This window comes from Hippopotamus amphibius, chromosome X (assembly GCF_030028045.1).
Source record: "Hippopotamus amphibius kiboko isolate mHipAmp2 chromosome X, mHipAmp2.hap2, whole genome shotgun sequence".
In the NCBI taxonomy this organism is placed as follows: domain Eukaryota; kingdom Metazoa; phylum Chordata; class Mammalia; order Artiodactyla; family Hippopotamidae; genus Hippopotamus; species Hippopotamus amphibius.
Window position 1 is genome coordinate 88,073,345 of NC_080203.1, and position 19,778 is coordinate 88,093,122.

General features: G+C 36.7%; 1 protein-coding gene across 8 annotated transcripts in view; it reads right to left on the minus strand.

The window, feature by feature from the left end:
- The window catches only part of NBDY (negative regulator of P-body association), a 339,446-nt gene that overhangs the window by 260,822 nt on the left and 58,846 nt on the right, over window positions 1-19,778 (minus strand). For 4 of the 8 annotated variants that reach the window (XR_009050426.1, XM_057719071.1, XM_057719068.1 and 1 more), the window contains exons 3-4: window positions 18,805-18,853; window positions 14,981-15,052 (exon numbers count right to left, since the gene is read on the minus strand). The exons of 3 other annotated variants lie outside the window; for them this stretch is intronic. The gene's annotated coding sequence lies outside the window, so the exon portion shown is untranslated. The remainder of the gene's footprint in view (window positions 1-14,980; window positions 15,053-18,804; window positions 18,854-19,778) is intronic. One more of the 8 variants, XR_009050427.1, reaches the window with a different exon arrangement.

Consider the following 19,778-nt stretch of genomic DNA (forward strand, 5'->3'; position numbering starts at 1 on the left):
AGGACAAACAACCTCTGAAGTCTGAACTATTCAATCAGAAGTCAAGTAGGAGGTTCTGGGGAGGGAGCACTGAATCCAGGATGCTAGACTATGAGGTATTCCTCAGCCACAGGGAAGATTAACTGCAGAGAACTCTCATGGAGCCCTGTATTAGAGTCTAAGACTCACCTTCATCCAGCTGTCTGCAACTGCCAGTGGTGAACATCTCACACCAAACTACAAACAAGACAGGAATACAAACCCACCCATCAGCACACAGACTACATAAAGCTATATTAACCTCACAGATACTCTAAAACACACCACCTGACATGGCCCTGCTAATGAGAGAGAAAAGACTCAGAGTCACACACCAGAAAGCAGGCACAAGACCACCCAACGGGAGGCCTACTGAAGACATAGGACAAAACCCACTAAAGGGGCCAGAGGGCAGAAACAAGAGGAATTGCTACTAGGCAGCATAGGGAAAGGGTACAATATATCCTATAAATTAGAAAAAATGAGAAAACAAAGAAACACCATGCAGGGAAAGGACCAGGAAAAAAACCCACATGACCAAATCAATGAAGAGGAAATAGGAAAATTGCCTGGAAAAGAATTCAGAGCAATGATAGGAAAGATGATCCAAAATCTCAATAACAAAATACAGAAAAAAAAAACCAGTTAATAAGGACTCAGAAGAAGTAAAGAACAAACAAACAGTAATGGACTACAAAATAAATGAAATTAAAAATTCTCTAGATGGTATAAACAGCAGAATAACTGAGGCAGAAGAACAAATAAGTGAGTTGGAAGATAGAATGGTGGAAATAACTGTCACAGAGCAAGAAAGAAAAAAAGAATTTAAAGAATGGAAGACAGTCTCAGAGATCTTGGTGACAACATTAAGCACACCAACATTCAAATCATAGGCATCTCAGAAGAAGAAAAAAGAAAGGGTCTGAGAAAATATTTGAAGAGGTTAGAGTGGAAAACTTCCCTAACATGGGAAAGAAAATAATTAACCAAGTCCAAGAAGCACAGAGAGTCCCATACAGAATAAACCCAAGGAAAAATACACCAAGGCACATATTAATCAAACTAACCAAAATTAAGCACAAAGAAAAAATATTAAATGAAGTAACAGAAAAGCAGCAAATAACATAGAAGGGAAAACCCATAAGGATAACAGCTGATTGTTCTGCAGCAACTCTGCAGGCGAGAAGTGAGTGGCAGGATATACTGAAAGTCCTGAAAGAGAAAAACCTACAGCCAAGAATACTCTACCCAGTAAGAATCTCATTCAGATTTGATGGAGAAATCAAAGCTTGACAGACAAGCAAAAGTTAAGAAAATTCAGCACCACCAAACCAGCTTTATGACAAATGCTAAAGGAAGTTTTCTAAGTAGGAAACACAAGAGAAGGAAAGGACCTACAAAAACAAACCCAAAACAATTAAGAAAATGGTAATAGGAATACACATGTCAATAATCACCTTAAAAGTAAATGGATTAAATGCTCCAACCTAAAAACACAGACTGACTGAATGGATAGAAAAACAAGAGGCTTATATATGCTGCCTAAAAGAGAGCCACTTCACACCAAGGGACACACATAGACTGAAAGTAAGGGGATGGCAAAAGATATTCCATGCAAATGGAAGTCAAAAGAAAGCTGGAGTAGCAATACTCATATCAGACAAATTAGACTCTAAAGTAAAGGCACTACAAATTAGACTCTAAAGAGACAAGGAAGGGCACTACATAATGATCAAGGGAGCAATCCAAGAAGAACATATAACAACTGTAATATCTATGCACCCAACATAGAAGCACCTCAATACATAAGGCAAATGCAAACAGCCATAAAAGGGGAAATCAACAGTAACACAATACTAGTAGGAGTCTTTAACACTCCACTTACATCAATGGACAGATCATCCAAACAGAAAATAAGTAAGGAACACAAGCTTTAAATGACACACTAGACTATCTCATCTTAATTGATATTTATAGGACATTCCATCCAAAAACTATAGAATATACTTTCTTCTCAAGTGCACACAGAACGTTTTGCAGGATAGATCATATCTTGGTAAATTGAAGAAAATTGAAATCATATCAAGCATCTTCTCTGATCACAATGCCATGAGAGTAGATATCAATTACCTGAAAAAAATTGTAAATAATATAAACACATGGAGGCTAAAATATACGCTATTAAACAACCAAACAATCACTGAAGAAATCAAAGAGGAAATCAGAGAGGAAAAAGATGGCAGCAAAGTAGAGGGAGGTGGAATGCATCCCTCTCCACAGATGCATTGGGAATGCAATAAAGGACGCAATAATTCCCACAGAGAACCAGCTGAACACCAGCAGACGACCTCAGACACCAGAAAGGACCACAAGGATCCTGACATAACCGGTAGGGAGGCATCTACAATGGCTCAAAGAGGGTGAAGCGGCGGAGCTGTGGCAGATGGGAGGGAGTGAGAAACATTCGGAGGGTCCGCACTGCAGTTCAGCATTCGCGGACCGAGACGTCAATTCACAGCTCAACAGAGGGTCTGGCAGCAGGAGCATGGGAACCGGAGAGCTGGTTCAGGGTGAGAAAAATTGTTGCCAGTAACGTGACAGACCGAGAGGACAGGAGGGAAGAGGTCCGTGGTGAGGAGTGCCTGCCCCTGAGAGCTGCCCGGCCATGATGGTGGCTGGATGCTGCAGGCTCATGGGCGGGGTCAGGGAGGAGCTGTGGGCATAGCCTCTCTCTCTCTTTCGGAGCCTCTGCAACAGGCAGTGGAAAGACGCACTGTGGGCCACCCAAGGTGCTCAGGGATAACAAGGACCCTCAGGAACTTGGGCGGGGCTAGATTAAAACCCCTTGGAATGCCGGCAACAGGGAGGCTTCTGAGAAAAAGAAAAAAAAACCTGAGAGAGGCCCAACTCTGAGACTTTCTGTTTACACCTGAGCCACCAGTGTCCCTCTACAACAGGCACCTCCAAGCCTGACTGAAACAACAGTGCACCACTGCTCACTCACTCCCAGGAAAAGGAGCCACTATTGTACCCTCTCCCACCCTACATACCAATGTGCTTACAAACGAACAATAAAGGAAGCTCTGCTGGTTACAGAATAATGCAAAAAAAACCCAAGGTGAGTAGAAGGACACTAACAGCTGAGACTCTAAGGAAACAGAAATATTAGTATCAATCCTATTGAACTGGTCCATTATGGGATCAGTTCCAAATTTTTTTTTTCTTTATTAATTACGATCTTAGTCCTAAGGGATCTACAAGTCTTATAACAATTTTTTTAATGCTATTTTTTATTCTATTTTTATTCTTTTGCCTTTTTATATACTTCTATTTCTAGCTAAGTTTTTGGTAGTACAGACAATATATCTCTCATACTTTCCTTTCATCCCTATCTTTTATACATTTCTATTCCTTTTTTTTATTTGCATATTTCCAATCACACTATGCCCTTTTGTTCCCCTTTCTTTCAGCCATTTTTAGTTTATTTTATTTTAACATACTAATCAGCAACACTATCGAGCTGCTCAGAATCCTTCCTCTATTCTCCAGATGATGCAGCGCCTTGGTATTTAATATTAGGTTTTGTCTTTATCTTAGCTCTTAGTACAATTGTCTAATTTCATTCTGAGAATCTCCATTCTGTCTGGTGGTACTCTACCTCTTTTCTATATTTGATCCTAGCTTACAAAATCTCCCTGGATTAGTGTTTGTGTGTGTAAGGTGTTATTTGTTTGTTTGTTTGCTTCTGTCCCTGATTTGTTCTGTTTCAGTTGTCAATTTCTGTTGCGTTTCTCTTTGAATATCTGATAGCATACTGGGGTTCTGTCAGGTCTTTTCAGAGCCTTATGTACTAATGGATTCAGTAATTGTGAGTCTTATACATGTATGTGTTTCCTAGACTTAGTATTTGTTTAAACCAACACTTGGACATTAATCTGAGGCTTGGACAGTCTTCTATAAACACCTCTATCGCCAGGACAAGCAACCCCAAAAGTTTGGACAACCATGAGGAAACAAAGAAACACTATGCAGGCAAAGGAGCAGGAAAAAACCCCACAAGACCAAATAAATGAGGAGGAAAAAGGAAAAATGCCTGAAAAAGAATTAAGAGTAATGATAGTTAAAATGACACAAAATCTTGACAACAAAATAGAGAAAGTACAAGAAACAGTTCATAAGACCTCAGAAAAACAAACAGCAATGAATAACAAAATAACCAAAACTAAAAATACTCTAGATGCTATAACCAGCAGAATGACTGAGGCAGAAGAACGAATAAGTGAGTTGGAAGATAGAATGGGGGAAATAACTGCCACAGAGCAGGAAAAAGATAAAAGAATAAAAAGATTAGAAGACAGTCTCAGAGATCTCAGTGATAACATTAAACATACCAACATTCGAATCATAGGCGTCCCAGAAGAAGAAGAAAACAAGAAAGGTCTGAGAAAATATTTGAAGAGGTTCTAGTGGAAAACTTCCCCAACATGGGAAAGGAAATAATTAACCAAGTCCAAGAAGCACAGAGAGTTCCATACAGAACAAACCCAAAGAGAAATACACCAAGGCACATATTAATCAAACTAACAACAATTAAACACAAAGAAAAAATATTAAAAGCAGCAAAAGAAAAGCAACAAATAACATATAAGGGAAAACCCATAAAGATAACAGCTGACCTTTCTACAGAAACTCTGCAGGCCAGAAGGGAATGGCAGGATATACTGAAAGTCCTGAAAGAGAAAAACCTACAGCCCAGAATACTCTACACAGCAAGAATCTCATTCAGATTCAATGGAGAAATCAAAAGCTTTTCAGACAAGCAAAAGTTAAGAGAATTCAGCACCACCAAACCAGTCTTATAACAAGTGCTAAAGGAACTTCTCTAAGCAGGACACACAAGAAAAGGAAAACACCTACAAATACAAACCCAAAACAATTAAGAAAATGGTAATTGGAACACACATGTCAATAATCACCTTAAATGTCAGTGGATTAAATGCTCCAACCAAAAGACACAGACTGGCTGAATGGATACAAAAACAAGACACTTCTATATGCTGCCTACAAGAAACCCACTTCAGACCAAGGGATACATATAGACTGAGAGTAAAGGGATGGAAAGAGATATTCCATGGAAATGGAAGCCAAAAGAAAGCTGGAGTAGCAATACTCATATCAGACAAATTAGACTTTAAAGTAAAGACTATTACAAGAGACAAGGAAGGACATGACATAATAATCAAGGGATCCATTCAAGAAGAACATATCACAATGGTAAATATCTATGCCCCCAACATAGGAGCCCCTCAATACATAAGGCAAATGCTAACAGCTATAAAAGAGGACATCGACAGTAATAATAATAGTGGGAGACTTGAACACCCCACTTACATCAATGGACAGATCATCCAAACAGAAAATAAAGACACACAAGCTTTAAATGACACATTAGACCATCTCGACTTAATTGATATTTATAGGACATTCCATCCAAAAACGACAGACTACACTTTCTTCTCAAGTGCACACGGAACATTTTCTAGGATAGATCACATCTTGGGTCACAAATCAAACCTCAGCAAATTCAAGAAAATTGAAATCATATCAAGCATCTTCTCAGACCACAACGCCATGAGACTAGATATCAATTACAGGAAAAAAACTGCAAAAAATACAAACACATGGAGGCTAAACAATTCACTCTTAAACAACGAAGAAATCACTAAAGAAATCAAAGCGGAAATCAAAAATATCTAGAAACAAACGACAATGAAAACACAACAACCCAAAGCCTATCGGACGCAGCAAAAGCAGTTCTACGAGGGAAGTTTATCGCAATACAATCCTACCTCAAGAAACAAGAAGAATATCGAATAAACAACCTAACCTTACACCTAAAAAAATTAGAAAAAGAAGAACAAAGAAACCCCAAAGTGAGCAGAAGGAAAGAAATCATAAAGATCAGAGCAGAAATAAATGAAAAAGAAAGGAAGAAAGCAATAGCAAAAATTAATAAAACTAACAGCTGGTTCTTTGAGAAGATTAGCAAAATTGATAAACCATTAGCCAGACTCATCAAGAAAAAAAGGGAGAAGATGCAAATCAACAAAATTAGAAATGAAAAAGGAGAAGTAACAACGGACACCTCATAAATACAAAAGATCATGAGAGACTACTACAAGCAACTATATGCCAATAAATTGGATAACCTGGAAGAAATGGATACATTCTTAGAAATATACAATTTTCCGAGACTGAACCAGGAAGAAATAGAAACCATGAACATACCAATCACAAGTACAGAAATTGAGGCAGTGATTAAAAATCTCCCAGCACACAAAAGCCCAGGACCTGATGGATTCACGGGCAAATTTTATCAAACATTTAGAGAAGAGCTAACACCTATCCTTCTCAAACTCTTCCAAAATATTGCAGAAGGAGAAACACTCCCAAACTCATTCTATGAGGCCAACATCACCCTGATAACAAAGCCAGGCAAAGATGTCACAAAAAAAGAACATTACAGGCCAATATCACTGATGAATATAGATGCAAAAATCCTCCACAAAATACTAGCTAACAGACTCCAACAGCACATTAAAAAATCATACACCATGATCAAGTGGGGTTTATCCCTGGGATGCAAGGATTCTTCAATATATGCAAATCAATCAACGTGATACATCATATCAACAAATTGAAGGATAAAAACCATATGTTAGTCTCAATAGATGCAGAAAAAGCTTTTGACAAAGTTCAACATCCATTTATGAGAAAAGCTCCCCATAAAATGGGCATAGAAGGAAATTACCTCAACATAATAAAAGCCATATATGAGAAACCAGAAGCCAACATCATTCTCAATGGGGAAAAACTGGAAGAATTCCCTCTAAGAACAGGAACAAGACAAGAGTGTCCACTCTCACCATTATTATTCAACATAGTTTTGGAAGTTTTAGCCACAGCAATCAGAGAAGAAAAAGAAATAAAAGGAATCCAAATTGGAAAAGAAGAAGGAAAATTGTCACTCTTTGCGGATGACATGATATTATATATAGAAAACCCTAAAGACTCTACCAGAAAACTGCTAGAACTAATTGTTAAGTTTAGTAAAGTAGAAGCATACAAAATGAATGCACAGAAATCTCTTGCATTCCTATACACTAACAATGGAAGAGCAGAAAGAGAAATTAAGAAACTCTCCCATTCACCATTGCAACCAAAAGAATAAAATACCTAGGAATAAATCTGCCTAAGGAGGCAAAATATTTGTATGCAGAAAACTTTAAGACACTGCTGAAAGAAATCAAAGACAACACAAACAGATGGAGGGACATACCATGTTCCTGGATTGGAAGAATCAACATCGTGAAAATGACTGTACTACCCAAAGCAATTGACAGATTCAATGCAATCCCGATCAAACTACCAATGGCATTTTTCACAGAACTAGAGCAAGAAATCTTATGATTTGTATGGAAACGCAAAAGACCCCGAATAGCCAAAGCAATCTTGAAAAGGAAAAATGGAGTTGGTGGAATCAGGCTTCCTGACTTCAAACTATACTACAAGGCCACAGTGATCAAGACAGTATGGTACTGGCACAAAAATAGAAAAGAAGACCAATGGAATAGAATAGAGAACTCAGAAGTAAGCCCAAACACATATGGGCACCTTATCTTTGACAAAGGAGGCACGAGTATACAATGGAAAAAAGACAGCCTCTTCAATAAGTGGTGCTGGGAAAATTGGACAGCAACATGTAAAAGAATGAAATTAGAACACTTCCTAACACCATACACAAAAATAAACTCCAAATGGATTAAAGACCTACATGTAAGGCCAGACACTATAAAACTCCTAGAGGAAAACCTAGGCAGAACACTCTATGACATCCATCAAAGCAAGATCCTTTTTGACCCACCTTCTAGACTCATGGAAATAAAATCAGGAATAAACAAATGGGACCTCATGAAACTTAAAAGCTTTTGCACAGCGAAAGAAACCATAAACAAGACTAGAAGGCAACCCTCAGAATGGGAAAAAATAGTTGCCTACGAAACAATGGACAAAGGATTAACCTCCAAAATATACAAGCAGCTCATTCAGCTTCATACCAAAAAAGCAAATAACCCTATCCACAAATGGGTGGAAGACCTAAATAGACATTTCTCCAAAGAAGATATGCAGATGGCCAAGAAACACATGAAAAGATGCTCAACGTGTCTAATCATCAGAGAAATGCAAGTCAAAGCCACAATGAGGTATCACCTCACACCAGTCAGAATGGCCATCATCATAAAATCTGGAAACAACAAATGTTGGAGAGGGTGTGGAGAAAAGGGAACTCTCCTGCACTGTTGGTGGGACTGTAAGTTGGTACAGCCACTATGGAAAACAATTTGGAGGTTCCTTAAAAAACTACAAATAGAACTACCATATGATCCAGTAATCCTACTACTGGGCATATACCCAAAGAAAACCATAATCCCAAAAGAAACATGTACCATAATGTTTATTGCTTCACTATTTACAATAGCCAGGAGATGGAAGCAACCGAAATGCCCATCAACAAATGAATGGATAAAGAAGATGTGGCATATATATACAATGGAATATTACTCAGCTATAAAAAGGGATGAGATGGAGCTATATGTCATGAGGTGGATAGACCTAGAGTCTGTCATACAGAGTGAAGTAAGTCAGAAAGAGAAAGACAAATATTGTATGCTAACTCACTTATATGGAATCTAAAAATGGTACTGATGAACTCAGTGACAAGAACAAGGACACAGATACAGAGAATGGGCTGGAGAACTCGAGGTTTGGCAGGGGGGGGGTGAAGGGAAAGCTGAGACGAAGCAAGAGAGTAGCACAGACATATATATATATTACCAACTGTAAAATAGATAGCCAGTGGGAAGTAGTTGTATAACAAAGGGAGTTCAACTCGAGGATGGAAGATGCCTTAGAGGACTGGGATGGGGAGGCTGGGGGGGGACTCGAGAGAGGGTGAGAGGGTCGAGGGAGGGAGGGAATACGGGGATATGTGTATAAAAACAGATGATTGAACTTGGTGTACCTCCAAAAAAAAATAAGAAAAAAATGTAATTAAAAAAAAAAAAAAACAGATGATTGAACATGGTGTACCCCCAAAAAAAGAATAAATAAATTAAAAAAAAGAGGAAATCAAAAAATATCTAGAAACAAATGACAATGAAGAAAAAACAACCGAAATCCTATCGGATGCAGAAAATGCATTTAAGAGGGAGGTTTATAGCAATAGAGTCCTACCTCAGGAAACAAGAAAAAGATGGAATAAAGAACCTAATCTTACAGCTAAAACAATTAGAAAAAGAAGAACCAAAAAGCCCCAAAGTTAGCAAAATCAAAGAAATCATAAAGATCAGATCAGAAGTAAATGAAAAAAAAATGAAGGAAACAATAGCAAAGATAAATAATACTGAAAGCTGCTTCTTTGAGAAGATAAAAAAAAGTTATAAACCATTAATCAGACTCATCAGGAAAAAAAGGGAGAGGATGCAAATCAACAAAATTAGAAACGAAAAAGAAGTAAGAACTGACACCACAGAAATACAAAATATCATGAGAGAGTACTACAAGCAACTATATACCAATATATTGGGTAACCTGGAATAAATGAATACATTCTTATAAAAGTACAATCTTCCAAGACAGAACCAGGAAGAAACAGAAAATATGAACAAACCATTCACAATAAGGAAATTGAGAGTGTGATTAAAAATCTCCCAAAAAACAGAAGCCCAGCACCAGATGGATTCACAGGTGCATTCTATAGAACATTTAGAGAAGAGCTAACACTTATCCTTCTCTAACTATTCCAAAATATAACAGAAGGAGGAACAATCCTAAACTCATTCTAAGAGGCCACCATCTCCCTAATACCAAAACCAGGCAAAGATATCACAACAAAAGGAAATTACAGACCAATATCAGTGATGAATATAGATGCAAAAATACTCAACAAAATACTAGTCAACAGAATCCAATAGCACATTAAAAAGATCATACACCATGATCAAGTGGGGTTTATCCCTGGGATGAAAGTATTCTCCAATATATGCAAATCAATCATTGTGATACACCATATCAACAAATTGAAGTATAAAAGCCATTTGATAATTTCAATAGACGCAGAAAAACTTTTGACAAAATTCAAAAAGCAGTTAAGAGAAAAACTCTTCAGAAAGTGGGCATAGAAGGAAATTACCTCAACATAATAACAGCCATATATGACACATCAACAGCCAACATCATTCTAAATCATGAAACAATGAATGCATTCCCTCTAATAACAGGGTCAAGACAAAGGTGCCCACTCTCACCATTATTATTCAACATAGTTTTGGAAGTTTTAACCCACTCAATCAGAGAAGAAAATGAAATAAAAGGAATCCAAATTGGAAAAGAAGAAGTAAAATTGTCACTCTCTGCAGATGACATGATATTATACATAGAAAACCTGAAAGACTCTACCAGAAAACTGCTAGCACTAATCGATGAATTTAAAAATATAGCAGGATACAAAATTAATGCACAGAAATCTCTTGCATCCCTATACACTAACAATGAAAAAGCAGAAAAAGAAATTAAGGAAACTCTCCCATTTACCATTGCAACAAAAAAATAAAATGCCTAGGAATAAACCTGCCTAAGGAGGCAAAAGACCTGTATGCAGAAAACTATAAGACACTGATGAAATAAATCAAAGGTGACAAAAACAGATGGAGAAACATACCATGTTCTTGGATTGGAAGTATCAACATTGTGAAAATGACTATCCTACACAAAGCAATTTACATATTCATTGCAATCCCTATCAAACTACCTATGGCATTTTTCACAGGACTAGAACAAGAAACCTTACGACTTGTATGGAAATGCAAAAGACCCCAAATAGCCAAAGCAATCTTGAGAAGGAAAGACGGGGTTGGTGGAATTAGGCTTCCTGACTTCAAACTATACTACAAGGCCATAGTGATCAAGACAGTATGGTACTGGCACAAAAATAGAAAGGAAGATCAATGGAACAGATTAGAGAACCCAGAAGTAAACCCAAGCACATATGGGCACCTTATCTTTGACAAAGGAGGGAAGCATATAAAACGGAAAGAAGACAGCCTCTTCAATAAGTGGTGCTGGATAAAATGGACAGCAACATGTAAAAGAATGAAATTAGAACATGTTCTAACTCCATAAAAAAAAAAAAAAACTCAAAATGGATTAAAGACCTAAATGTAAGGGCAGACACTGTAAAACTCCTAGAGGAATACATAGGCGAAAACTCTGACATACATCAAAGCAAGATCCTTTTTGACCCCTCTCCTAAATCATAGAAATAAAATCAAGAATAAACAAATGGGACCTAATGAAACTTAAAAGCTTTTGCACAGCGAAAGAAACCATAAACAAGACAAGAAAACAGCTCTCAGAATGGGAGAAAATACTTGCCAAAGAAGCAATGGACAAAGGATTAATCTCCAAAATATACAAGCAGCACATGCAGGTTCATACCAAAAAAGCAAATAACCCAATCCACAAATGGATGGAAGACTTAAATAGACATTTCTCCAAAGAAGACATGCAGATGGCTAACAAACACATGAAAACATGCTCAACATCACTAATCATTAGAGAAATGCCAGTCAAAGCCACAATGAGATATCACCTCACACCTGTCAGAATGGCCATCATCACAAAATCTAGAAACAACAAATGTTGGAGAGGGTATGGAGAAAAGGGAATTCTCCTGCACTGCTGGTGGGAACGTAAGTTGGTACAGCCACTACGGAAAACAGTTTGGAGGTTCCTATAAAAACTAAAAATAAAACTACCATATGATCCAGTAATCCCACTACTGGGCATATACCCAGAGAAATCATAATGCAAAAAGATACATGTACCATAATGTTTGTTGCAACCCTATTTACAATAGTCAGGACATTGAAGCAACCTAAATGCTCATCAACAGATGAATGGATAAAGAAGATGTGGCACATATATACAATGTAATATTACTCTGCCATAAAAAGGAATGATATGCAGCTATAAGAAATGAGGTGGATAGACCTATAGTGTGTCATAGAAAGTGAAGTAAGCCAGAAAGAGAAAAACACATACTGTATGCTAACTCATATATATGGAACCAAAAAAAAAAAATGGTACTGATGAACCCCGTGACAGGACAAGAATAAGGATGCAGATGCAGAGAATGGACTGGAAGACACGGGGTTGCAGGGGCAAAGGGGAAGCTGGGACAAAGTGAGAGAGTAGCATAGACATATATACACTACCAACTGTGAAATAGATAGCTAGTGGGAAGTTGCTGTATAACAAAGGGAGATCAAATCGTTGATGAGTGATGCCTTAGAGGGCCAGGACAGGGAGTGTGGGAGGCAGTTGCAGGAGGGAGGGGATATATGGATATGTGTATAAATATCGCTGATTCACTTTGGTGTACCTCAAAAACTGGTACAAGAGTGTAAAGCAATTATATTCCAATAAAGAGCTTAAAAATAAAATAAAATAAAATAAAATAAAATAAAATAAAATAAAATAAAATAAAAATAGTAGAAGCGGAGGTGGATGGAAAAAAGAATTTTGAGAAGCATTTTCAAAAAACGTCAATTACATTTAGTAACAAGATACAGGAGGCAATAAAGAGCATAAAGTTCCTATGTATTACAAGTTACTTGAGAACAGGAAATATACCTAATTAATCTTTGAATCCCACACAGTTTTTTAATATGATACTGAATAAATGCTTATGGATTAAACCAGGCTTCGTAGGTGGCGCACTGGTTGAGGATCTGCCTGCCAATGCAGGAGACATGGGTTTGATCCCTGCTCCAGGAAGATCCCACATGCCGTGGAGCAACTAAGCCCCTGCGCCACAACTATTGAGCCTGCGCTTTAGAGCCCATGAGCCACAACTATTGAGCCCCTGTGCTGCAACTACTGAAGCCCATGCTCTTAGAGCCCATGCTCCACAACAAGAGAAGCAATGGCAATGAGAAGCCCATGCACCACAATGAAGAGAAGCCCCCATTCACCACAACTGAAAGGAAAGCCCATGCACAGCAAAAAAGACCCAACACAGCCAATAAAATAAATAAATAAATAAATTTATTTATTTATTTTAAAAAATGCTTATGGATTAAAAATGAGTGAAAGAAAAAATTCTAAAGATGGAAAAAGGCTGTGGAAGATAAAGACTAAATCTTGGGGTATGCTCAATTAGAAATGGAAGGAAGAAATCAGGAATCTAAAAGGTAAAAGGAAGGAGTCAGAGAAACAGGAGGAGAAAAAAGACTGTGCTGAAGCAATAAGCTGGATGTGAAAAGCATCAAAGGAGGCAAGGAAGTGAGGAAGGATGACAACCAAGATGTGGACTTGATGATAAAGGGAGTCACTGGTCGTGACAGTTTGAAGCCAGAGTGTAGAGGATTAAAGATGAAGCCGGAGGCAAGGAAAAAGATGTAGCTACTTACTCGTTAATAAATCTTGTAAAAGGATAAAGAAAAAATAGGCAAGTAACGACTCCTTAACACACATAACTGCCAGAAATGCCTACACTGGCTTCTGCATATGCAGTGAGGCTAAGGAAGCTTTAAGGAGTATTTACAACATTCGCCTTATTTGGGAGCCTCAAACAACCAGGTGGGTTGAATGAATACAGGAAACATTCTATCTATACCATGTATGAAGAGGCAGCAAATCTTCACAGTTGCTACTAACAGCTGGTTTGTTAAGTGGCTTTAAGAGGTCAGAGAAAGTAATACCTATAGTGAGAATGTGGTTTGTGGGATTTTAGCTAACGTGTGCTAAACCAGCTAAGTCAATTAAGGTTCTTTTTTTCTGTTTGTTTATTCTCACTGTGAGACTATTAGAGGCTCTACTCAAATATCCAGAGATGTTTAGCTGTCCATTCATATTTAAGAGGCTTATGCTTAAATGTTGGCTGAAGGTTCTGTGTCAGGTGATGAACTTCACTGTAGGGTAATCATGGCAAAACTTTTGTATATTTTTAAATATCAAGGAACTGAGTAATAGATATTTGACTGCCTAAAAACATAAATAAAAATAAAGGCATGATAATTTGAACCCCAAATTTCTCAAACATAGAATTCTTGATCTCCAGTTTAGTTGGAAATCTTGTTGATATAAGAAACAAATTAAAGAAAATGTAGTTGGGCAAATCAATCTTTTATTATCACTTAAGTAGCAGAGAAGTTCTTTGGGAAATTAAAAGCAACTCTCTTTGTTTTGCCAATCTCTACAAATCAGAAGTGTACATAGAGTCCACAAGGACTTGAGAGAGCCCAATTAACTCAATCAGGTAGAATGTAAAACCAAAAGAAAATAGAAGGGAAAGGTTTTCAAAAGTTAAGAATTCTAACTAATATACTTAATTAAAAGTAACAAAATTAATAAGGAAAACATCTTTGTATGAAAGGAAAAAAGATATAAGGAATGGAAATTCAATTTGTTAAGGGAAAATAAAGTAATTTTGTCCTGGAAAGAAAAAAAGGGGGAGGGGGCATAGGACAAAATTTGAAGGTAAAATGGAAAATTATAGAAGGTTTGTGGGAGAGAAACCTGAAATGAGTTTTGTGCATGGTCATGACTGGTTAAGATTAGAAGAAAACTTAATTGAGTAAATACATTTTAATATTAAAAGTAAGCTGGTACAAACTAGAATTTGGTTTTCTCTTTGTGTTGAGAACAAAGTTTCTTTCTTTTAATATTAATCTACTTTTAATAATAGGTTGTAAAGTTTCTTTATCTCCTAGATAATCTGTTGTAACTTTCCATATTTGCCTTTAAAATGTTTTACTGTCACTTTGATTGAGTGAATAAGTATTGTTTCATGGTGACCTATGAGCCTATTTTGACCAAGTGTTTCAAAATCTTTTGATACCTTTAATACTTCCTGAAGTCAAATTCTAAATGAAGTTCTTTTCACTGCATCTTGGGATGCTTCAGAGGGCCCCTGAAACATCAAAGAGGTATTAAACTGATTAGGTTTATCTGGTATGTTAAGTTACAATGGGAAACATCATCAAATTATATGGGTAAATGTCATTAATATAGATAGTCTAGAAATTATACGGAATTCCTAAAAATCTAGTATATCTTGGTATCTTGTTATCAGTCATAATTCTAGCTATTATCTTAAAATATTGTATGTCATAGAAATAACCAAGTTTCTTTGTCAATTTTATTGTAATCAGATCTTTAACCATGCTATTTTAAGTTTTTTGTCATTTATAGACAGTTATTATTTTACTCTGATGCTTTAACAGAAAACGAAGATCTTCAAGATTTGTAAAAAGGGCTTTTTGACAAATAAAGGTTTCTAATGACTTTTAGATAATACCACTGAACTGGGTAAGAAATTACAAAACTCTTTGAAAAACTTAATGGCTTCATCCTGGCCAATGAAAATTAATTACATGGGACTGAAAGAATTGATAAATATGAATTATAATTTTGTGACTTTTGGTCTGAAATATTACTGTCTTTTAATATTGCTTTCCATAAAACCTTTTCTCTTATGCTAACTATGTCCTACAGCAAGGTGATAAAGTATACCTTTATAAATAAACATAAAACACTTATCTTTTTCTCTCTACCTGATCCCTCTAGAATTTGATTTCTCCAGCTGACTCCCCTCTGGACTTGATGGCTTATTGTGATCCAGATTGCAACTAGTTATACGTTGTTTCAATTTGTTCTCTCTTTATTGTTTTGAAACTGTTCACACTTTCTCTGCTATACTATAACTTTATTAATGTTACTAGCTATATTACTTATATCTTATTATATGATTGTTGTCTCTTGTGTTACCTAACGTGTAAACAGACCTCCAACAGAATTAATGATGGCTAAACATCTTGAGGCAATTGATCACATATATAGCTCTCTATAAAATTAATTGTACTAGTGCAACTCTAGATATGGGAAGAAGTAACCCAAGGAAAACATTTCCTGGATCATAATAGACTAGTAAGACAGATGACCCAAAGACTTTTAGGTTATTAACAGGGCCTAATCCAGATATAGCACCTGAATGGCCTATCACCAAGATCCTCACTTGACCTAGGAATAAGCATTCCTTGCACCATTGGACAAATTGGTCAGGAAATGCCTCCCAAACCTAGGTTGAATTTATGACCAACAGGGGAAACTGTAAAGAAAATAATATTGCTTGCCATTCCAGTACTACAAAAATCAAGCCATTAGCTAGTGTAATCACCTACCCTGAGGAGAATTCAGGATGGATAAAAGAGGAAGCATTCTGTGCTTTGAATATATTGGCCTCTAGACAGTTAAGATACATATTTAAGAAAAATTTCAATGATCCCAGATTTTTGCATCTTCCAATACATAGAAAAGTAAAGTACTATAATCATTAACTTGAGATGTGTGTTCTTTGTGATTTAGCAGTAAGCATTTTATCTTTGACCACATGCTTTTGGCTACATATATATCCTGCCTCCTCCCTTACCTAATTGGAGCGGTTCCTCAGAGCTATCTGAGAGGTTATCTTCCTGGATATAGTCCTCAGTAAGGTTCCTGAATAAAACTTTACTCACAACTTTTAGGTTGTGTGTTTTTATTTCAGCTGTCACAAGCACCCCAGGTGATTCTTTTTTTTTTTTTTTCAATTTTTTTTTTAATTTTTAATTTTATTTATTTATTTATTATTTTTTGGGGGGGTACACCAAGTTCAATCAGCTGTTTTTATACACATATCCCCGTATTCCCTCCCTTCCTTGACTCCCCCCCCTCAAGTCCCCCCAACCCTCCCCGCCCCAGTCCTCCAAGGCATCTTCCATCCTCGAGTTGGACTCTCTTTGTTATACAACAACTTCCCACTGACTATCTATCCTACAGTTGGTAGTATACATATGTCTGTGCTACTCTCTCGCCTCGTCTCAGCTTCCCCTTCACCCCCTGCCCCCTCCCAAACCTCAAATGCCCATCAACAAATGAATGGATACAGAAGATGTGGCATATATATACAATGGAATATTACTCAGCTATAAAAAGGGATGAGATGGAGCTATATGTAATGAGGTGGATAGAACTACAGTCTGTCATACAGAGTGAAGTAATTCAGAAAGAAAAAGACAAATATTGTATGCTAACTCACATATACGGAATCTAAAAATGGTACTGATGAACTCAGTGACAAGAACAGGGAAGCAGATACAGAGAATGGACTGGAGAACTCCAGGTGATTCTTATAATCAGATATGTTTGAGAAACACTGAAGGACAGTATACTTTCTCCTAGTGCCGTTTAAGGTCTTATGCATTCCATGATTAGAGAACCAAGGCCAACCAGTTGCCACATAATTAAACAAACAAGGACCTCTAAATTCTGAATTATAGATATTTTATATGCATTTTTTTCTATTACAGATTCATAGTTTCTAGCAGATGGGAACCATCTCTGTAATCCTGTTAGTTCTCACCACGTCTTTTTAACTTATTTATAATTAAAAGTGCTTAATAAATAAATTGTTATTCATCAAATAATTATTTGTCAGTAATATGAGTCCCGTAGGGGGATAGAGCCAGATAATTTAAATGAGCCTTAGCTTGTAGAATGCATATAGAAAAGAAATAAGCATCTGCAGCTCACCATCACCCCTATAATATTCAGATAATATAGGACAGAGTTAACAAAGAGACTGTAGAATCTTCTTTGGTGGTATCAGTGATGCTCAAAGTTTAATGTATAGCTGTCAACAAAAGTCCTCTTCCCAAGAAGGAACTTCACCTACATAGAAGGAAGTAGCTAAATTTATTTAGAGATGCTTGTTAAAAATGTAGATTTATTTTGCTAACTAATACTCAGAACAGTACACAATCATGACTGACTGAAAATAGTTTGTCTCCATCTGGTGCTGTATATGAAATTACAAGAGACAGAGGTGGGTTTCTGATTCAGCTCATCCTCCCTAATTTCTGTATCTACTACATAAGTAAAAATATCAAAGAGAATACTTAAACATGATTTTCACTTCTTCTTTAGAGCCTGAAAGAGATACTTTAAACTCAAATCACTTCAGGAGTAGGACAGGTAACACAAATATTCAGATTCCAATGGGTGACGGTAGGGGGTTGTGAACTCTGACTAAAGGTATTTACATAAAAAACAAAAGGTGAAAGCCTGAGCCAACACATCTGGGAGCTATTCCTGACCTCAAGTTACAAAAATCTTCTAAATGGGAGGATCTTCCTCAGGATGGATGTGACCTACAGCTGATGTAACCTTAATAAACTAGTACTTGACTGATGCCAAAAACACATTTTTGGTTTTCCAACTTGTCCAAAGCCATGAGTGATTAAATTTGGTCTCAAAATATCAAAACAAGCAAATGCTGTACTACTACAGCCTCCCTCCAACAGCTAACTTAGTCTTTGTTTCTTTATTTGTTTTTCCATTTTATTTAGTCTTTGTTTCTTATAGTGCTTTCCCCATCACCTCAACTGATTTCATCTCCTATATTTAAAAAAAGGCATGTTTCTCCCTGGTCCTATTCCAAAAGTGTTATGTCAGTGGGAGGTTGAGGTAGGGAGGTAGTTGGTAGATAAATCTCTCATAAGCATATTTCCATAAAAGACCATAAATAAACCTTATTATAGAATAAATTAAAAAAATAATTTTACTGGCTGGGTTATATTGACCATATTATTTTTAATACATAGTATAGTCTGAGTCAAAACTTACTTAATCTTTTAACTCTGAATTTGTTAGTACTCCATCTGTTTCAATTTCTCTAAAGGGAGAAAAAAATGTTGATATACACTATACAGAAAATTCTCAATATAAAATTCCTGTTTTACCATTTTTATCCCCCAATTTCATTGTTACATAACCACAAACATAATTTCAAGAAATATACTATACAGACCCCAACTCATAACAATGTCTACAAAACAGGTCCATTCTTTGGTTCTCTGTTAAATGAGTTAGCTGGATTTCTATACAATATTAAGAGTTCATACATTCTATATGTTTGCCTAAGCTAGTTTTCAAAACAAATTCTCTTCCCAGTCAGGGGCCTCACCTGTACAGAATAAAGTGTGCAGCCTTATTCCTGAGAAGTACAGTGATAAACTGATTTGTCTTAGGTTCTCAGAGTTTGCCCTCCCAGGACCCTGTCCTTGGGGAAAAAAAAATGAATAGTTACTCTGCCTGCAAACTGCAGAAAACTCCATCCCTTTTATGCCATACTATGTATGCCACCCACATAAATGTCTCCAGTAAAATAATCCAATATATCCAGTTGGAATTTTGCAAATCAATGCCTTCTGACTTGGAATCTTGAAGTACATTTTTTCAAATTAACAAAGCATTTCCCAGCTGCTGCTGATACTGTGATACTGGTCCTTATAGTACTACCTTGACCGGATGCTCTGAATTGCTATATCTTGCAAAATTTTATGGGGCATAGAGCCTTGATCAACCTATATCACTACCACTGCCTTTGAAGCAAGTTCTGTGGATTTTCTGCTGAATGCCCAAAGACTACAGCTACTCATCTTCACCACAGTCTTTAACCTGTGTATTTCTGCTTAACCTTCCCCTAATAGCAAGTGGAGTTTGTGTAACCTACATTTGCTTATACAGGAACCTACTCAAAATGATAAGTGAAGTGGACATAGGCAATCTACCCAAGAAAGAGTTCAGGATAGTGATCA